Source organism: Corvus moneduloides, chromosome 10 (assembly GCF_009650955.1).
Source record: "Corvus moneduloides isolate bCorMon1 chromosome 10, bCorMon1.pri, whole genome shotgun sequence".
Taxonomy (NCBI): Eukaryota; Metazoa; Chordata; class Aves; order Passeriformes; family Corvidae; genus Corvus; species Corvus moneduloides.
In genome coordinates this window covers 25,608,712-25,630,264 of record NC_045485.1, presented here as the reverse complement: position 1 = coordinate 25,630,264, position 21,553 = coordinate 25,608,712, and the positions used below count along the sequence as shown (strand labels likewise).

At 42.6% G+C, this 21,553-nt stretch overlaps 1 long non-coding RNA gene across 1 annotated transcript; it reads left to right on the top strand.

Annotated features, from left to right (window-relative positions):
• Positions 1-4,230: 4,230 nt before the first annotated feature.
• Positions 4,231-14,682, top strand: LOC116448898. The gene is made up of 5 exons (XR_004242146.1): positions 4,231-5,809; positions 6,231-6,533; positions 7,738-7,889; positions 12,859-12,972; positions 14,572-14,682. It is a non-coding gene; the product is annotated as an uncharacterized LOC116448898 (long non-coding RNA).
• Positions 14,683-21,553: the final 6,871 nt, after the last annotated feature.

The following is a 21,553-nucleotide window of genomic DNA, read 5'->3' as shown; positions in this document are numbered from 1 at the left end:
TGCCAGGGGCAGTGCCGTGAAATTGGGCAGCTTGGCTTTAATCCAAGGTCTCAGCTTGGGTCTGACCAAGAGGGACAAAGCCACAAGAGGGGACAGCAGAGAAACCTTTGGGAATAGAAGAAACGACCTGAACCAAAGGGCACTCACTTCCTGCTCACCAGAGCAATTTTGCCATGAATTAGGGTTTTGTCATGCAAAACTGATGTGTTTTGACTGCTGTGATAATTCTGGAATCATTATTTAATGGTATTTTTAACCTTTCACTGTGGCATGCCAGTGAAGCTTGCAGGAGGTGGGGACATTTCTGGAAGTGTCACTGTCACATCGTGACTTGGTGACAATTTATCTGCTGCAGGTGTGGCTCTGCTATTTTATTTATAGGTAATGCCAATAAATCCATCATGGGCTAAAAATAAATCAGGCAGACTAGTCCAAACAGGTGTACATCCCTCCAAAAAAGCAAAATGATTGATTATTTAACTTTAGTCTCCTCTAAAACAAATTAGGAAGTTATTAATTATCAAAATCCATATTTATTCTGCCGTAAAAATTATCCGTTGCCGTTCACAAGATGTTGCACTTGTTCCTAGGACTTCTCAACTAAGCTTAAATCTTAGCATTTAAAATCTCTTCCCAATGCTAAAAACATTGTACATATTTGCAAATTTCGTATTATGGCACCATAAAATCCATGAAGTGCTTCAAGCATTTACACTGTACAAAAAAGCGACTGCAACTCATTACTTTGCCTCGAGTGTGATGGTTTTTCATGTCTCCAAAATGAATAGCAGGAGAGGGAATTCCAGGTATTTATTCTTAGTCTCAATTGGGCTTTTTTCATCTGTACAATGGGTTAGTTAACGGTATTCGAAGTTTTTATTCAGAGAAAGAATTCCATATTCTGCCTTGGTAAGGATTTTTTTCTTTCCCCTCATACTCCAGTGTGACACAGGCCAAAATAATAATATCAAACCATTGCCTTTTTGAAGGAGTCGTTATTTTTTCCTTAATCATCTGATGAGAGGAATGCATTCATCTCCCAGCAGCAATTTCTCACGCTCTGCTCCTGGTGAATGGAGCTTTTGTGAGGCAGCAATTTTACCTTGACCTGTAACACAGCTCTGAACCTCTCTCTCCGTAAGGAATTGTTCTGATTCCTTCTCTTCGGCGTTCTGCATTTTACTGAGTGCCAGGAGCTTCAGAATTCAAAGAACTACATTTCCTTGCCTGTGTTCAAACCTAATTCTGTGTGAAAAAATCAGGATTTATTTTCCGTGATGTATTCCTCAACTTCTCTGCCTCTGGATGTGCAGCATCAGCAGAAGGTGAAAAGTAGTTTTACGACAGGTGGTAAATGGTTTTACACCATCCTGAGAGGTGCTGGGAAATGTTTGGAGATGATTCCCAGAGCAGCTGTGGCTGCCCCTGGATCCCTGGCAGTGCCCAAGGCCAGGCTGGACAGGACTTGGAGCAGCCTGGGACAGTGGGAGGTGTCCCTGCCATGGCAGGGAGTGGGATTGGATCATCTTTAATGTCCCTTCCAACCCAAACCATTCCATGATTTTATGAGTGGCTGAGAAGATTCAAATTCCTCTTTCCCTGCCCCTTGGAGCTCTGCATTGGAATGGGCAGCACTTTATGGTCCATATGTTGCACTTGTGAACTCTTGCAATAGAAAACCAGCCAGTGCTACAAGAAATCCATGATTAGTGGGGTGCACCTCCCTGCTGTTTACTCTTGAACTTCATGGACTTCTTACTTTTTTTGCATGGTTGTTTAGGTGTTAATTAATTTAGGTACTAAATTGTAGTGAATTTAATAGTGAGCAGAATGGAAATGGTAAATTAAATTAATTGCTCTTCAGTAAAAACCCCACAAACACATTCCTTCCATCCAGGTTTGGTATAACCCAATTAAAAATGGGATAGAGCTCATCCCTTTGTCTTAATAAGCATGTTAAATTAGCTATTTCCTCCTAAGAGAAAAACATGCTTAGAAACAAACTCCAGAATGTTTAGGAATGGGAAAAGAGTTGATTTCTTGTCCCCTGCTATTTGTAATCTGTGATTAAGTGGTGTGAAATGGGGCTAAGCCTTCCTGGCGCTGCCTTAGAGCGCTTCCTCCTCCCCTGTGCACTCCAAATGTGTCTGGAACAAAAGTAGAGCAAGGCAGGACTAATCTCCATTTTCTCCACAGCCTTGGAAAATCTTTCCCAGTGATGTAAACTCCAAGCAAAGGCTGTCATATGTTTAATCCCACAAAGCTGGAACTCTTAGGAAGGCAGGGATATAAAAAAAATTGTAGGGAGTTCCTACATTCCATGGGAAAAGGAACTGGAAGATGTGTTTCTGTCTCCGTGCATAAAGTTAATTTCTTAGGTCCTTTTTTTTCATATGGTTGCATTTTTGAAATTGGAAATCCCAGTGATCAGAGGTTGGACTGCAAAATATTTGAGTGGATGCTCAGGTGTATTTTCAAATTTGCTTATAGTGATGCTGAAAATGAAGTTATTCAGCTGCTTTGCTGTTGGATTTACACCTGCAACCACATCCTGGGGAAAACACACACCTGCTCATCTCCTGCAGGGACACTGAGGGATTGTTCCCTGCCATTGATACTGCAGGAATAGAAGCATTACTGTGAATAAAAGCTTAATTCGGAAGTTCTCTAAGTCTGGTTGCATTGATGTGACCATGACTTTAACCTGTTTGCCAGTTTGATTTGGAAATGGTCCACATTGCACATCTTTTCCTTTAAATCTCCTGTTGAGCAGCCTAAGATAAATTTATTTTATTTACTCTGATTTTTATTTGCACCAGAATAAAAGGAGACACGGTGCTGTCATACCAGGTAAACTTCTTTTCCCTTTGGAATTGTGGATACCTGTGGCTCAGTGTGCTATAATAAATAAAGCTTTGCTGAAGCAAGGTTATAAAACAGATTATTATTTTCTTAAGAGTGATAGAGACGCAGAGGAGTCGCCATAGAGGCACCCAAGCAATAAAAAGAGGAAAATTTCAGGATCCTAAGGCAGCTGGAAGCAGATGTGTAAATGGAACAGGGAGCACCCACTAAAATGAAAGGTCATTTCTGTATAATATATAGAGAACTTCAGGGCTATAAATTGCTGAAGAGACCTAATGGAGAGGCAGAGAGCAAAAGAAAGTGGAAGCACGATATTGTAAGGAACAGGAATCAGTAAAATAGCTGAGGGTCACCAAATATTTGGGGAGACTGATAGAATGACAGGAGTTTAACTGTGGTGCAGAACTCAGGCAGCCACAGATTTCAAACCTGTTTTGGAGGCATGGGAGGGGATCCTCGGGCAGGGAGTGGTGGAGCCAATCTTTTGGGTAGTACAGACCTTCTGGGGATTTATGGAGAGTTGTTTTGGTGAGAAACCCCCATTGAATTCGTTCATTTTCTTATATTAATGTAGAGGTAGAACAAGTCTTTCCTGAGGTGATGTTCTCTATAACAGAAGCTGCATTCCTTGTTTTAAGTCATGTTTACATAGGGGGGATGCGGGATCCTCCTCCTGCCTGCAGTAGAAACAGCAAAACATCAGCTCTGTGCCAAGGGCTGAGAGAATTCTGACTCCAGGGTCAGCTGCACTCCACAGCCTCACCTTGGAAAGCAGCAGCTTTGATTAAAAAAGGGCAAACCAGCAAGAGCCGTTTCCATGGTCTGGAAAAATTTAATCTCCTTGACTGTGAACCTCGAATCTGGTCCAGAGGAGGTTGGTGTGGCGCAGTGCTGAAATCCTGGAGCATTGTCTTGCTGCTTTCATTTGCAGAAGACCTGAAGGTTCTAACACAAAATTAAATCCTTCAATGAGTGGCAGCAGTTTATTGATCTAAAGAAAAGTGTTGCAGTTAATAATTCTTTTGTGAGAAAGGGTTTGGTTTATTATTAAGCATTATTGAAGTTTCCCGATTCATCCGTCTATTCTTTTCCAGTTCGTTGTGATCATAGCACACCGCAAGGGCCTGGAGTGACTGGACAAGAGGAAATGGATTAAAATTGAAAAGGAGCAGGTTTGGATTGGAAATTGGGAAAGAATTCCTCCCTGTGAGGGTGGGCAGGCCCTGGCACAGGGTGCCCAGAGCAGCTGTGGCTGCTCCTGGATCCCTGGCAGTGCCCAAGACCAGGTTGGATGGGGCTGGAGCAACCTGGGGTAGTGGAAGGTGTCCCTGCCCATGGCAGGAGGTGGAATTGGATGATTTTTAAGGTCCCTTCCAGCCCAAACCATCCAGGAATTCTATGATTCAAATCATGTAAGTTCATATCTTTTATTTACCTGAACCGCTTTTAGGGATCTGAGCTTTTCCAATACTCTGCTGTAGAACGCTTTAGTCACCAATACCCCTAATCCAATGTCACATATTGTGCCTGACTCTTATTTTTCAGTGGAATGAGAGCATTTAAAATTGAAATTTGTAATTACCATAATCACTCTACGAAGGTAAATTCAGTAATTATCAGTGTTTCAGTAGAGAATTTGGCTCTGTGGCTCCTCAACATACAGTGAATTTTCTCAATGTAGTTGTTCTACAGCAGGTACTGTCTAATAATGAAAAGCACTTCCTTTTGATTAGGTAATTGTACCTGCTAATTAAACTGCATTTAATCACAGTACCTTCTATTTAAACCTTGTTGTGGGGAGCATTTCTTAATGTACACATGACTTGTTTGGGTGAATAATTCCACCGCATGTTGTTTATTAAAAATTCAGAGCCAAGATGCTGCTGTAATTTCCCCAGCAACGTCCTTAGTGGGTTCTACTCATTCAGGGCATTTTCATTTTTAAGAGGAAAAAGAGATTTCCCTCTTAAAGAGCTTCCACTGCTGTAATTGGCAGAGCCCCACTGACTTCGGTGGAGCCTCAGTGGTTCTCACCAGAATTTATTTGTATCATTAAAGGTGTTTAAAAATCTGGCCTTGTGAAGAACAAATGATGTGGTGTTAAAAGAAAGCCAAGCTCATTGCTTCATTAAATTCCCTTCGAAAACTCCGCTCTTCATGGCTTTTCCTCTCTCTCCTGCCATGAGAAAGGTTGGAGGCTTGGTGTTAGTGACTCAAAGCACATTGAGGGGTCCTGTCCTCCTCCTGGTGGCTTCCCAAATCCAGCCACTGAATCCACCTGGGAGCAGCTGGGAGAACTCTCTCTGCCCAGCAGAAAGTTGTCCCCAAAGCAATGAGTGCACGCATTCATCAGCACCCTACTGAAATTTATAACCTGAATTTTTGGTTTATCTAAATTGTTATCATTTTTAAGAACAAATTTAATATGGGAAAGTGAGAAGCAAAACTGCTTTTCTGTTGAAGAAGTTGTTTCTTTTTAAAGAAAAGATTGTTTTCTTTTAAAATTAATTTTATTTATTTGTTCTTTCAGTTCATCACCAATCAGGCTGGACCTTTGACTTCCCAAATGCAGTTTTCTTGTTTAGAAGCACCTCTGGAAGTGACTCACTTAAACTGTAGAAAATGGAATAGCAGCACTTTATTCTTAATTATTTTGCAGGATGTGTTGAAAAAAGGATATATGACCTCAGTATATTCAGTATGTGCATCTCTCTAAGATCATTTATTAGGCTTGAGCTACGTTTGAGCTTCCAAAAAATGGACACATTTGTGGTGCTGTAGCTGAAAGAGAAGAACAATGGTCCCTAATAAGGAGTGAGAATCCAACCTCTCATCTATTTTATCCCAATCAGAATTTTCTGGAGCATGGTTCATTCACTCTGTGAGTTCCTCCCCTTCACCTGTACCTCAGAGCCTCTGAGGGATCACAGCTCAGCCTCAGGAGGTAGGAATGAGCCAGCGTGCACAAATATGAAAGCAGAGTAAATAAATACTCACAGTATTGCAGTTCCCAGAGAGGAACGATGGTCAGATCCATAATGTCCAGATTCAGAGGCACTCCTCGAAGAGCAAAAGTGGTTTTGTTGCTTAAAATGGCATAAAAAAGGTAAATTGCCTTGCCTGGGCATCGTGCTTTTCTGATTTAAGAGCTGCTTAACTCCCTGTCTGAAAGGCCAGTTCCATTTCTTGCCCATGTGATCCACCCAGAGTGCAGGGAGCTGTGAGAGATAAAAAGCTTGCAGAGCTGTTAACACTATTTTATGTTGGAATTGATGCACCAGGCTGCCAAGTAGCACAGATGCTTAATACACTCAATTTGTAAAGGAGATTTTAATCTTCACAAGCGCATCTCTTTTCACTTTCAGTCCCCAGCTCTCCTTGGTGAGAAGGAGAAATATTCAGGCAGGCTGAGGACACAAAACCAGCCTGAAGAAGCCTCCAGGCCCTGAGATGGCCACTAATGGATCTTGAAGTTTGCCTGTAAAAGTCCCTGATGTTCAAGTGGATAAACTCCAGTTTATTTCAGTGAATTGGCACTGGATGTGAGGCAAAAAGCTGGACAAGGCTGCAAAGTCTCCTAGGAAATGAAGTCATTTGAAATGATCAGGACTGAAATTCATCTTCTGAGGGGAGTCAGGGCTTGTCCCTTGGGAAGCTGGAGTGAAAAGGTGAGGAATGTTTTGCTCTTAGTATCAGCCTCCTTTAGTATTTGTGTGCGTATAATTAAGGAGGAGTGCAATCTGTAAGTTCTAGGTTGAGATTTTCATTAATTTGGAGGTTTGTTGATAAGTGTTGGTGAATTCAGCCATAATCTGGTAAAGACTTTTTTTCTTGGCTATAGCAAACGTGTTTTTCTTTGGGATATTATTAAAATAACATCACTAGGTCTGTTCTCCAACATCATTCCCTCACAGCTGCGTTCCCACCCTCTAACAGTGTGGGCTCTGTGTTTATGGGTTAGTTCAGGGCATTTCACACCCTTTTCAGCTTTAACATTTGGTTCATGGTTAGAGGTTTAAATTTGGCTTCTGCATAGTGAAGGCAGCTGGGCAGTGGGATTGGTGACCTTTGCAAACTCCACATAAGGAAGGAATCGGTGATAAAAAATATCTCCAAGATCTGTAGGGTCAAGAGCCCGAGGGGAGAGTGGGAACCATGAAATTATTGGAAGGCAAGGAACAAAGTCCAGGCCCAGAAATTCCATGTGGGGACTGCTTTGCATTTGGGAGTTGCTGTTACTCGTGGGTGTTTAATTCTGGGGTTCAAACTCCCAAAGGGAATTGGTACTTGGGAAAATGGCAGTAAAATCTTGGTGGGGTATTTGCCAGGGAAAGAGTTGCTGCACTCATTGGTCAAAAATCCCAAAATCCAGTCAGGTCAATGGATTGACTGTCATCAATCCAATGATGATGTCCTCATCATCATCATCATCATCATCATCATCATCGCTGACCAGCTCACCCAAAGTGCAGGCAGGCCTATGGACTCATTGTCAGTGATTTTATCAGGATTTGTATCAAGCCCATGGTGAAAATTTAACTTTTATTGAACAAAATTCTGGTATAAAATACAAAACCATTTTCATCCTTCTGCAAATACACCATATTTGGGTTGATTGAGAGCTGGTAAAAGCTGTATTTCTGTATTTTATCACTGTCCCATTTGCCATCCATGGTTGTGTCCCCCTCTGATTTAGGAAGGGGGACTTGACCACCTCCTATACAACATTTTCATTATTTTTTTTGTCCAGCAGGGCCAGGAGTTGGACTCGATGATCCTTGAGGGTCCCTTCCAACTCAGCATTTTCTGTGATTTATTGTGGCTAAAACAATGACTCAACCTCAATCTTCCCGTTTTCCCTCTTCCTCTCAGGCTAAACGACACCATTTCTTTGGCTCTATACTGACTGTGGTGGGAGCATTGCTCATATTGTGCTTGATTTAACGAACATCACGTCATTAAACCCAAAAACCGTCCGGAGAAAGCGCTGCAAGCTACAAGTGGAACTCCTAGAAACTCCAGGGGTGAGTACTTAATCCCATTATATTGGATAAGCCTCTCTAGAGTGGGTGTGTTCAGAGTCAGAGCTCCCTTAATTATAATTTTTTGGCTGATTTCTGGTCTGGATCACAGATCTAGACTGGCATGATCTTTCTGAGCTATTCAAAACTGTCCTGAGGTGCTTGCCAAAGCAGGATTGCTGTGCCTGATGCCAGTGAACAGCAAAGGAGCTGCTGTTAAGGTGCTTCATTCATTGTGCAAGCTCTGGGGATGAAGCCTATTTAAATACCCGCAGGTTAGGCAGCGCTTTGCATTCCTGCTTCCTGGAGCATGACAGGGAATCTCACCCGCTACCCAAGTGCAAATAAATACAATCATCACTCCTATCATCATGGATTTTCCGCTTTGCTTACCCAGCCCTCAGCTCCGAGACATGCCCAGACTCCAGTGACTCCCATAGCACACGTGAGAAGTGGCTCTGAGGGCTGCAGGGTGGATTCATTAGTAATTTTGCTGTTTAAGCTGCTCTAACAGTGCTGCATCACTGCTTGGGTTTTTTTTAAGGAACAAGTTGTTGTGGCTGCTGTTACACACATAATTCCAAAAAGCTTTGTGGTAATAACACAGATAAGCCAACGGTGCTCGTAGAAAAAACCCAACATTTATAATAGCTGGAGAACATTCCTATTTGTATTTCAAATTTCCCTTGTACGCGGCGGCTGGAATTGATTTCACGCCGGCCTCGGTGCTTGGGCTGCGCTATCGTCGCTCTTGCAGGGAGAGGAGGCATTTGAATGAAGCAGATCCTGTTGTTCTCCCACCGAGGATTTGTCACGTTTGCTCCTGTTTGAAATGAAAAGGAAGCGGGATGGGAAGGAAACTCCTCCGTCTTTCTTTGCACTGTGGGCAAAATCCCTGTGAGCAGCAGCGGCAGCTCTCGGGGGCAGCGCGCGGGCTTGGGGTGCCGGTGGCTTTGTGGCAGGGTGGGGATGGCTCAGGGGACAGCTGGGGTGGGACTGGGGGCTCTGCTCCATGGCTTCTGCCCACATGGACCTCTGGAATGGGAGGGAGCCGAGGGAAGCTGCAGGGAGGTGGAACCATAGGATGGTTTAAGTTGGAAAAGACCCATAAAGACCCTCGAGCCCAACTGTTCCCCAAGGCCACCACTAACCCACATCCCCAAGTGCCACATCCACACAGCTGTAAATCCCCCCAGGGATGGGGACTCCACCACTGTCCTGGGCAGCTGTGCCAGGGCTGGACCACTCTTTCAGTGAAGACATTTTTTGAAATACAAAAAACCTCCCCTGGTGCAATTTGAAGCCATTTCCTCTTGTTCTGTCACTCTTTAACTGGGAGAAGAGACCAACCCCTCCTGGCTCCAACCTCCCTTCAGGGAGTTGTGGAGAGTGAGAATCCCCAAATCATTTAGGTTGGAAAAGCCCTCCAAGACCACAGATTACAACCTGTGACCAATGCCCACCTTGTCCCCAGCCCTTCCCTGGACACCTCCAGGGATGGACACTCCAAACCTCCCTGGGCAGCTCCTGCCAAGGCCTGAGCACCCTTTCCATGGGGAAATTCCTGCTGATGTCCACCCTGAGCCTCCCCTGGCCCAGCCTGAGGCCGTTCCCTCTCCTCCTGTCCCTGTTCCCTGGGAGCAGAGCCCGACCCCCCCGGCTGCCCCCTCCTGTCAGGGACTTGTGCAGAGCCACAAGGGCCCCCCTGAGCCTCCTTTGCTCCAGCCTGAGCCCCTTTCCCCAGCTCCCTCATCATACAACAAGACAAAGAGCACGAGCCATATCCTGAGCCTGGTGACCACTGTCAGCCTGGTTACTGCACTGGGACACCTCTGGAGCATCTCTTCCTCCTGGCAGGAGAGATGAGAGGAAAATGGGATGAACACTGTGGGCTGGCTCGCTCTGGGTGGTGAGAATACCCCAGGATTCCCAACAAAATCCAATAATCCAGTTGCAGCTGTTGGTGCAGAGTGTTCCTGGTAATGGAAGAAAGAGCAAACGTGTCTGAGTTGGGAAAAGTCCATCACGACCCAGAGATGATAAAAAATACAGAATAAAAACTTACCTGGAGGGGCTTGTGAGTGCATCAAGGGTCTTTGTGCCAAATGATTTTATAATGGCTGAGGAAGAAATTATTTATTAGTTCATCAAACATAAAGGAATACTTAATGAGAGCATTCATTATAATCTTTGTTGTGGCAAATAATTAGCAAGCTCTGCTTCTGTCTCAGTGCTGTTGCTGAGCATGACTAGGAGAGTAACTTGTGTGATTTATAATAATATTACAAGTCACACTATTTGCCTAAAAATTAATGAATCCTAGCACAGAGAAACAGGGAATGCATTTGCCGAGATTTGAGTCTCGTTTTAAAGCAGCAAATTGCGAACCGGCAGCTGTTGTCCCACAAGTCTTGTGCTTTTTGTCAAAATTGGGGACGTTTCAGACTGATGGAAGTCAGATTTCTAGTAATGATCATCGTTACTGGAGGGTTTGGGTTATTCATAACAGACAAAACATTTCTGTTCCTGTTCAGCAGGTTCCACTTTTAGTCCATCCTTCTTTACTAGAAATGGACAGGGAAGCTTTGGATTTTATGAGGCATTAGGTGTCCAACCCCAAAGTCCTGGGCCTTACAAGGAAACCTCTCACTGAGCAGGAAATTAAACCTGACCTTTAAATTTGGGCCTCCATCATCCTCTTAAGATGTAACAATTCCTCTGTGGTTGTTTCAAACCCTTGGAGTGTTGACCGCGAATAATTCCCAAGCCATCCCACACCAACATTAGTTTAAGGCTATTAACTCCTTACAGAAATTCACCTCCTTCAGAGTTCACAGCACAGAATTTATGCTAAACAAACATTTTATGGGATTCTAATTTTGTGAGTGCAATAATAGAACTGCCCAGGTTCTTACCAGTGTAATCAAACAATATTCATGTCTCTCTTTCTTCATTTATTTTTCATCTTTTTATTCTTCTAAATTCTGCCAAGGTAGCTATTTTTATTCTTTTAACAGAGTCTAAAATGCAGAATTCTGAATAGGTATCACATACCTGGATAAATAATATCGGGTCTGGTTTTTTGGGTTTTCTTTAATACATTAAAAATTTTGAATTTTGAAACACATTTTGAAAATACAGCAAAACAAATGGCCTCAAGTTGAGTTGGGGAGGTTCAAGTTGGATTTTAGAAAAATTCTCTTCCCTGAAGGAGTGGTTCAACACTGGAACAGGCTGCCTGGAGCAGTGCTGGAATCACCATCCCTGGAAGTGTTCAGAAAATGAGTCGTAGCTCTCTGGGATATGGTTTAGTGGGAATGGGGATATTCAGGCAAAGGTTGGACTTGATGATCTTGGAGGTCTCTTCCAGCCTTAATGATAATGAAATGCTTGAGTACTTCCCTGAACCAGGGCTTGTGTCAGCTGATCAGGCTTTGAAAATATTCTGGATTGCTTGAAATGTCTCAACATCTTTAGGAGCATAAAGAGAGCATCAATAAATAATGGGGATTATTAGAAAGCCTGGCACATCCTAATGTGCTTCCCATCATTAGGAAAAATGCTGCAAGGTAATTAGGAATTCACAAAGAGGATCCCTAATTAATGCTATCTGCTTACAACTCACTGATGATTAGGTTTCGGATCCACTGCTGCTCGTGGTGCTTAGCTGGGCTTTCATTTTTTATTATTTTTTTCTGCAAACAATAATTGAGATAAATATTTTAAAATGTAAGTAGGACAATATTTACTTTTGGGTTTCCAATGTAGGACTTGCAATAGCCAGCAATGTTTTCTGAGAGTTCCTATCCCACAGCAAGGCCTTTGGGAGTTCTCTCTTCCAATATTTCCATGCGCTCAGTGGGGTTTTCCTTGGATTCATTGTTGTTTGTACAAAGGTGTCCTCCTGGCCCAGGTGTGGGGCTCAGTTAAACCAAACCAGCTCAGAGACCTTGTGCTTCAAGAGAAATATCTTTTACTGGGACATGGAGACAACAAAATCTTTCCCTTCTCCAAAAACACCAATGAAATTTAGCTTTGGGGACTGAAGAAAGCTAAAAAAAAACCCCCAAAATAAAGGGGAGATCCCCATGGGTGGAGCATCTTGTCCTTCTAAACTCTGCATCCAGTCCCTCAAATGCTGGGGTTTAGTCATGGTATTAGGTCCTGTGTGCATTAATTAATTTGCTGCATTTTGGAAATAATTGGGTTTTGATTATTGGTTTTGCTTACTGTCAGTACTACAGGACCAAAAAAAAAAAAAAAAAGATTGATAGCAAGGTAATTCATCTTGTTTTCTGGGAATTAGGGGACACAAACTGAAGCGCTTTGCTTAAATATTAATATATATTTGAATATATATGTTCTAAAAAAAACCCCAACACCAATGTATTTTTTAAAAATGAAAGCCTTAGGTCCAGCTTGTACCTGAAGCAAAAATTGTCCCTGATTTCAGCACACTTGAAGGAGAACTCCAGTGGATTTAGGAAGAGAATAACTCTGTGCTGAGATGGATGGGATTAAGAGGTCAAACTGGAAAGAAACAGAGCAGAGCAGAGCCTGAACCTGACACAACAATCCGTTGTTTTCATAGATTTTTAAGCAAGAAAATGCCATTATAAATATCTTTCCTGACCTCCTGTGTACTGCCAGGCAGGAAATCTAATCCCTGATTCCTGCATTAGAGGAAACCTCTCTGCTCTACTTCATAAAATGCTTGTCTTGTTTGTTTTGCTGGGTGGTGTTTTACCTTCTCAGGGTGGAGAACATCAGCCATTAGAAAGCCAATTTCTGCTCCCACTGCTGGGGATTCCTTTGAAGCATTTTGAGATCTGTTGTACAAATAAAGGTTTCTCAAAGCAAACCCCGCTGAAAACAGGGCAGTCGCTGCTCAAATCTCTGCCCATCACTGCACAATTCTGGGTTATTTTTTTCCCCTCTCTTCAGATTACAAAAAGCTCTTTGTCTTTTTCAGAAGCCTGAGCCCACCTGGAGCCCTCCTAAGCCTGGTTTTACCATAAATGCAAGATGAAAAGTGTCCCTCTAGTCACAAGTGGGACATTTAGTGAAGGAATGCCACAAAATCAAGGTAAGATGAAGTTTTCTTGGAAACCCACCTCCAGCTCAGAAAACTGGAGGGATGAGGTTGGAATTCTGGCCAAAAGGTAAATCAGAGAATAGAATAAACCGGAAAAATTGCTGAGAAAGGTGTTTTGTAGGGATTATTACATCTCCCATTCATTACAAACCCAGAATTGTGCTCCCCACAACGAGAAAATCTGCTTTTTTATATCCTGGCACACCGTCAGTGACTGGATTTATCTGCCCTCGCTTTATTATGACAAGGAGTGGAATCTCAGGGGAATTTAGGCACTTAGGCTGTTCTACTCAATCCCTGTAAATATATTTATATGTAAAGAAGTCTGAATTTTCTACCAAAAATGAAATAGGAATTGTGCACTGTGTATTCAGGTATCTGAACAGAAGGTGTAGAAATACTAAATTTCACTGAATCAGAATGCACTGCCCTGCAAATACCTCCCGAAAAGGATAATTTAGGAGTTTGGGGATTTTGCAGGTTGTTTAGATGAGTTTCCCCACAATCTGATTTGGGCTGCCCAAATTAATGAAAACACCACGTCCTGTAGTAATTTTGCAATCACTGCTTTATCTTAATTATAAGTAATTTGCAAAAGGTATTGGAGTGGAAAAATAAACAAAGTAATAAGAAAAATCTCAGATAAATGCATTGCCAGAAAGATATAATTATATTATTGATTTCATTATCAAACATTAACTAATTTGGATTTTTAAATCAGCTTTTCAGCCAAAGCATTGCTCTGAGAGTACTGAGTAATCTTAATGTTTTGTTTTCCATTTTTTATTAAATTTTCCTCTGGAAGAATTTTCTGCATTATGAAGGTGGATAAAAATAATCTGTAATTATGTTTTAAGATTTAAAAAGTACATTTCTAAGAGTTTCCATTGTTCTGAAAGAGGGGAGCAGGAAAGAGAAAGACCAACTTGACTCCAGGGAGTTCTGGGGTCGATATCAGAGCAAAATTTCAGTATGAAACACTTGAAAAATACAAACTCTGAAAAAAACCCCATCCTGAAGAAAATCAGGAAGAGATCCATTTGCAGAAGACATTAATTTCAGCATAAAATCCAGCCAGTGGGAGTAAAAATCATTACCCAAGGAGTACCTGAGGCTGTTGGATGGCTCAGGGACCCAAATGCAATCTGTGTTCTGGTTTGGCTACACTGGAATTTTCAATCAAGGCACGCTGGAAATTCGTTTCTCTCCTGGTGCCGCTTTGTCCTTGGCTGGTTTGGGTTTCCCTTCTGTGGAGGAGCTGAACAAGAGACAGCAGAGGGGAAAAGCAGGAAGAAAACTCTTCCCCAGCCCGTGTGGACACAGATGTCTGTGGGTGATGAAGGTGGAGGATGTGCCCATGTGTCTTTTCTCATATTTATTTCTTAAAACCTCTGTTTTTTCATGAGGTTCGTGGGACAGAGGCATTTTTGGGGTGCTCTAACCTTACCCAAGCACTTGGCATTGTCAGAGGTGTTTGCTGATTGTGCTGCTGCATCTCTCTGCTTTCAGGTCTCACCTGAGACTATTTCTGATGGGCTATAAATCACCTACAAATGTATTTTCAAACACAGTTTTCTATCCTTTTTGCAGACTATAAATGAGAGACAAACTGCCCAAATGCAAGCGCTCCTTGGCTTTGCCGGATGAGATCCATAACCTGTCCTGAGGGATTAATAATAATCCAGGGTGCTGGCAGGCCATCAAGGTGAGAAACTTTAGCTGATTTCATAATCTGGAGGTGATTAACTTTGCATACAACTGGTTGGAAGCTCTTGTGGAACATTTTGTGTCTCAGTTTGTGCTCCTGACCACAGAGGGTCTGGCTTGGTGCTGGGGAGGCAGCGGGGCCCTGGTGGATCCAATTCCTTGGGGCTGAGCAGGATGAACAACCAAAACCCTTTCTGATGTCTTCTGTGGGGTGTGAGCACCCCCAAACTGGTGATAAACCACAACTGCAGGTGACTTTATGAGTGAGCCTGGGGGGATCTTATGCAAAGAAAGGTTGGAAGGCCCCAGTGGGTCAGGGAAGTTTTAGCCTGGCCGACACAGTGAGATTCTGAAGGGAGGATGAGCTCTGGGTGATTTATCTCTGGCTTCTGTTTCCAGGTGAGTTAATAAAAGCTCATTCCAGTTAATCTGCATCTGCTGGGTATTGTCTGGGTGTCTTTGTGGCCGGAATGAGGCTGCAGTCATGCCTTGGCGAGGGGAGAAGAGCTTAGAGCTTCTGATGTCCATGAATTAAATGAATCAATCTCTTCCAACACACTTGAAATTGATCTTTGATTGGACCACATGGCCCTTGGATAAGGCACCCTGGTATTAGTCAATTTGACTTGGAAAGATGATGATACAAATTAAAATGGAAAGATGATCTATACTGAGCAGCTGTGGTTCTGCAGAGTGATCTTTTTTCTTTCTTTTTTTTTTTATTAGTATGCTGCTGTGTTTGTGAAGTCCTTTTGTGAATACTGATGGCTGAGCCCAGGGCTGTGTCCAGAATTGCAAACTTGGGCATTTGCATTAATGATCTGCGGCCTGTATTATTGCTTTAATCCTGGCTTCAAATTGCTCAGAATCTGTAACACAAAATGCTCCTATATCCTCTGCTTAAAAGAACCTATTTATGTCTAACACAGTTACTCAGAGCTGCCTGCTGGTTTGAAGGTCTGTCTTCAAGTAATTTGAAATTCATACGAAGGTCTTGAAACTGTCCAATTGAGATTAAAGTCCTGAATTCCCAAAGGAAGGGGATGTATTCAGGCACCTGGACTGCAAGGGAGGCTCCTTGTGTGTAGTTTTTCGTGCCCAGTGGAGAATGGGCAAGTGGACTAAATCTCTTCCTCGATTCCAGCAGGATTCGTGTGACCTTTCCACAAGTGACAAAGCAAAAATGAGGTGTGGAATGATTTCCAGCTGGTTTCTTTTTGATTAACCATAAACCAAACCATAAAGTAATTTATATGGGCGTGGAAAGGTGAAACCTCACTGACCTATCTCAGACGTTCTTTAAATGAGTCTTATCCTCACAAAGAAGTGTTTATTTTAAAATCCAATAATTACCTGATTTATTAACGAGCTAAATCAATGCCTCTTCAATGTCAAGCACCTTCCGCTTTCAGCCTCTCTCTCTCTCACGCAACTTCACGACCAAACCTTATTTCTAACCCCAGCCGATTTCAGCCCACAATTAAAATTTCATGGCTAAATTATAAATAGCCCTTCCCCCTTACCCCCTGCCAAAGAAGATTTGCAATGGGACAAGTGACAAGGTGGGACACTTCTGAGTTTAGATCTGGAGGCTCCATTGTGTCAGCTCCTTCGGAGCCGCTCTAATGCGATTGCCTCGTCAGTGGCATCAATAATGGAGGGCCAAGATCAATCTGTAATGAAGGGAGGTGAGGTCATTTTTCTGACTGCAGGACTGTGATTCTTCCCCAGTGACTGGAATTCCCGTGGTCATGCTGGATGTTACTCTTCACATGCCCCTAGTTCGGCATAACCTGTGATAAATCAAATTAAACCTCCAGAGCAACGTGTTGCTCCTAAAGATTTGAATAAAAGTGGGTAATAGTTCAGGTTTTAGGATGTAGTTTATATCTCTAGAGCAAAAACCACAGCATTTTGCCTCTGTTTTGTTGTTTCTAAGCTTTGTGTTGTATTTTTGCACAAATTTGGCTGGAGAGCTATGGGTGAAAGGGGGAGAAGTGAGAGCCTCAGGTGGCTGCAGCCAGGAGGGTTAACTGGGGGCACGAAAAAGCTGCTTGGGCTCTGCTCTGCTGAGGATCTGCAGCTCATGGAGGGGATCATCCAGGTGGATGAGCCCAAAGGAATCCTCTGCAGCCAAAAATGACACCTGAATATGCCCCTGACCCTTTCTGCTGCTTTTCCCATCTGAGGCACGGCTCGTCTGTTCCACGTCCCTGCAGCATGTGCCAAAGGCTGGATAACCACACTGGGCAGATGCTCATGAAGGGATCACAGTCCCAGTTTTAGAAAGGTTAAAAGACTGCTCAGGATCACTGTTCCCCTGCAGGAACTTTCCTACCAGCACAGGGTTTCATGCTCCATTTGCCTTTGGCAACGTGGCGTGGCTTTAAGTTCCCATCTCAGCAGGGTCACTCCCTCTCCCAGCACTACAAGCAGGTTGTTTTCCAGGTAATATCTCAAAGTTTGATGTCTGGGAGAGGTGCTGAGCTGCTGTAATGCAGCAAACCACTGACAAGTGCAACAGGGTCACGTCTGTGCCTGCTGAGGCCTCAACTCGGTTTCTATAAAAATTATCCAGAGCTGTGGCTACAGCCTTTGCAGCAGCAAAGATGTGTTAGAAGTTGTGATCTCTGCTTCTAATCCTTCTTTAAAATTAGTGGTCTGGAGAATTAATAATAATGCAATGCTAGGGGAGAAAAGTAAGGGTATGCTCCTCACCTGTGTCCTTGCAGACGCTGTCACAAGATTTTGCTGCAATATCCATCCTACAGAACTGCCCCAGTGCTGATTGTGCTGTTCCAGCTGTCTGTCAGCAGTCAGGACTGGGTAAAGAGAGCACTGACAGGACAGCCAGGGATGCACTGGGACACCAAGGAGACTGGAAGAGCTCTGGCTGCCACGAATGGCAATTCTATTCCTTGCCAGAGGAAGGCTGGCAGCTCCAGGGCTGTGGGCAGCCAACCTGAGGGCAGCTGGGAATTGGGATTAAGCTGCTGATCTCCCCAGGATCTGGGAAGGTATCAGAGTCAGCCCTGGCGTGGACCAGCCAGGGCCAGGGGGATTAGGGAATAAACCTCTTCAGCTGCACAGGTTCCCTCCAGGGCAGGACGAGCCCCAGCAAAGTGGACTGTGGAGGGTTTTTCTTGCATTCTTTTTGCATTGTGACTCTAAAAATTACCCCCCTTCAAGCGTGTCTTTGCTTGGGGCTGATGATAAAGAAAGAATAGGACTCACAGAACTCTGCATTTTCGTTGAGGATGTTTTGGAAGCTGAGCCTTGCTGAAATGTGATGCAATCTTTTAATTTCCACCTATTCATTGCATGTTTTGGAGTAGTTTTGTCAATTCACATTTTGCTTTTAGTTGACAGAGAATTTTATGGTTCTTGCTATGGATGTGCCATTCCTGCAGCTTTGGCCCTCACTGTTCAGCTCACTCCTCACAAGAATTTCTTCTTTACTGAGTGGCTCAGGTTAACCTGGCATTAATTTAGTAAAAGTAATAGTCCAATTTAATATAACTAACAGTTATTTAGTAGCTGTTTAGCACTGCTGAATGCAGAAAAACCTGTTTTAACCAATTCAGGTTTAAAGTGACAGAAATAATGAGTTACTGTATAGGAAAATCTGCTGACATCTGAGCAAATACAAAACACAGTTCATGATTATTTGTGTAGTTTTAAACTGGAGGTGCCTGAACGTTTTGGTGTAGTGTCAAACAATTAAAACTCTGAATTAAATTAGTAACACAATAACTAATTAGATAATTCTGATAGTGACTGTGTACCTGGCAGTGTGTTGTCCCACCATTCCCTGGGTTTTAATTGAAAAGAAGCTCTTGGCACTAAAAGACCTTACAGAGCTGGAAGGGTTGGTAATGAGGAACCAAATTAAATCAGAAGTCAGCTTTTTCCAAATTTAATATCTTCCTAAAGTTAATTGGGATTAGTTTAATCATCCACTTGTTTAACTTGTGACTCTTGTTGAAATAGAATCATCACAGAATGGTTTGGGTTGGAAGGGACCTCAAAGCTCATCCAGTGCCACCCCTGCCCATGGGCAGGGTCATTTTCCTCTATCCCAGGTTGCTCCAAGCCATGTCCAACCTGGCCTTGGACACTTCCAGGGATGTGGCAGCCACAACTTTTCCAGGTAATCTATGTCAGGACCTCACCACCATCTTGGTAAAAAATTTCTTCATCAATATCCTAAATTGATTAAAAACTACTCTGAGTGGAAAGATGGATTATTGGTGACGGTCATCAATCAACTTTTCATTAAATAAGACTTTCCCAAATTTTTCCACCTGAAAAGCTACTTTTTGTCAAAAAAAAAAAAAAAGATTCGACAGCATTTTTAGAGGTAAATCTGGAATTTTCAATGCCTCCTTTAAAATCTTTCCTTCCTAAGAAAACCTCCCTCCTTCTGTAGATTGCCACTGGAATGTGAAGCACTAAAAGCCCCCCAAAATGCATCCCAGAAATCTCCCTTTCTGACCTCAGTGAGAGGAGCTCTCCTGCTTGCTGTGACATTCCAAACAAAACTGATATGGAACCCAACCCTGATAAGGATGGAGAGGAAAACGTGTCACAGCCATGGCTCAGAGGGGGAATAAGTGAAGGGTGGAGACTCATGGCCTGATGAGCTCGACTTCTCCAGCTCACTGAGCATACAGAGCTGCACTGCAACCACTGACCAGTGCCCAGAGTCCTGATTTTCCCCTCCCTCTGGAATTTTTAGATGGATATAACCTCACTGAGATAATGCTTTACTTATCAAGCTGTGGCTGGAAGGATTTTGGGCTTAGAACGGAGATGCTCCTGCTAAAACACGAATGGGAAAAGCCACTCTTTATCAAGAGAAGGGATAAACATGATGTCTTTAATATTCAAATGAGCCTATAGATCGATTTTCTTCAGCAAATGAAGCATCCCTATCCATTTTTTATAAACTGATTTCAGAAAAATCACAATTGATAAAAAAATTAGGGTGTTCTTTTTATTTAAAGAGAATACTTAAATATTTACGCTAAATACAGACAAGCCCTTCACAGTCTACTAAAGCAGAAATAATTCTGCTGCCACAGCAATTGTGTGAGGAGTTTCCATTGAGAAATGAGCAAAATCTCTCTGTTTGGGTTCACTTCAAAAAAATATGGATCATTTTCTTCTTTCATGAACGATTTTGCTGTCGAGATGTTTCTCACTATGGCATGGCTGGGTTCACACCTGCCCTGGAGGAGTTTGTGCCCGCAGTTCTGTGCCATCCAGGGATCTACGGGGGATTAACAACCCCCAAAATTCCCTCACGGCTCCAGCTTCAGCTCACGCTTAACACAGAAGGTTGTGTGAAGTATTATGTGATAATTATGTGATATCTTAAATCCTAAAAGATGATACGGCAGCATTCTTGAGTTATTTTTTTAATTAGATTTCCTTAAGAGTATTATCTCAAAATTCTTACATTTACTTAAAATTGTAGATTCAATGATATCTTTCAAAACCCCCGGTTTTAATTTTTAATATGTTGCAAAATAAACCAAGAAGGGGAATAAGAATGACTCAAGACTTGTCCTTGACAATAATCAATATTTTTTATTGCTTTTATGATTTTAATATTTCTAATGATTCAAAAATCTGTTCTGATGTTATTCTGGAAGAAACCAGATGGCCAAATAATGTGTAGCATGTAAATTAAATCAGCAGTCTGATCGAAATACTTATCCAAAACCAAATACAGGCTGTGACAATAATCCCACAACCATTTTCAAAAGATAGGAAAAAGTCTTGTGCCAAAAAATGAGCTTTGGATATTCCTTTAGATTGCATTAGTGATTTTAAATGGAAGGAAGATGGAAATCGATGTCCTGGGTGATAGAGGGAGGTATCTATATAATATAGAAGCATAAATATTGTTAATTATTCAATTCCTTAGTAATGAGTATTTTAGTATTGGCTTCTTATGTTGGGTTGAAGCAGTGTGGTCTGTGCTTGGCAGTTCTGTCCTGTGCCAAAAGTGAAGGAGAAGTTCTGTGGATGTGTGGTTTTCCAGACTTTTTGCTTTAGAAGGTGTTTCCCAATGCTGCCATCAGGGAAGCAGCCCCAGCTCCAGTTAAACCAGTTAGGCCAGCAATAAAAACCAGTTTGTACCTGTCCAGGCAGTCCCTGAGTAAACTGGAGCTGGAATTAGGATTAAGGATATCCCAAAAAGGAGTAAACCCAAGTGATTGTGGCTTTGACATTTTTAGGGTGGTTTGGGGTGTCCCACGCAGCCATTTCTTTCCATATTGCCATTTTAATTTTGTGGTACGAAGGAATGTTGCTGAGTCCCAAAAAATTTGGTAAAATTGGGTTTTTCTGGAGCAAGAAGCCTCATCTCATTTTATCTTTCTTTCATTCTACCCAGCAGATCTCTGGAGATTGTTCTTGATTTGCTCTTGCCAGAGATTGTCCCTCTTTATTAATATAATAATACCGAGATTTAATTAGACCACATCTTTTATTTTACTTCCTGTCCTGTCAGCAACAAAAGGTGCAAGGAGAGCAGATCATAAAATATGTCAGCTTGGGGGGGTCACTCCGTCAGCTCTGCTCCACAGGGCACGGAGCAAGGTTATGGAAAACGGGCAGCACAGAGGAGGAGGGAATAATGGATATTCTCAGATTGGCTTAGATCTGCTCCTGTTTAAATCAAAGGCAGTTTTAATATAGTGAGACTAATTCTGGCCTCTTTTGCAAACACTCTGTGGAGAGCAGGATCCTCCTCACGTGGCAGTACCTCCAAAGGAAGGAGTTTAAGTGGCAGTGAAGTTTGATGGCAATGGCTTAGGTGACAGTAATGCCTTATAAAGTTTCTTACCTCTAGGTC